We start from the raw sequence: 363 nt of genomic DNA, 5'->3' as shown, positions 1-363 counted from the left end.
TTGAGACTTTGAATTTCGGGTTTTAAGGCGATTTCCTCCATTTCCAAGCTTGGCTAAGCTCTAAAATCCTATTTCAACTACTTTCCATTGATTTTATCATCAAAATCTTGTTTAAAAATAGATTGAAAGGTGGAATTTGGGATTATGACTCGAAAGACCCAAATTAGAATTTTTTAATTCAAACCCTAATTTCACCCCGATTTCGCTTGGTCTTTCTCCATTGAGTTCTTTTAATCTTGGAAAATATATTTTCTGACAAAAATTCTTATTTTACCATTCTATTTTTTTTATTTTTTTTTATACAATGACAACTTTTTATTATATGATTCCAGGAAGTACATATAATTCGACGAGAAAAGGACA

This window comes from Capsicum annuum, chromosome 6, assembly GCF_002878395.1.
Source record: "Capsicum annuum cultivar UCD-10X-F1 chromosome 6, UCD10Xv1.1, whole genome shotgun sequence".
NCBI classification, from domain to species: Eukaryota; Viridiplantae; Streptophyta; class Magnoliopsida; order Solanales; family Solanaceae; genus Capsicum; species Capsicum annuum.
This window is presented reverse-complemented; position numbering follows the sequence as displayed.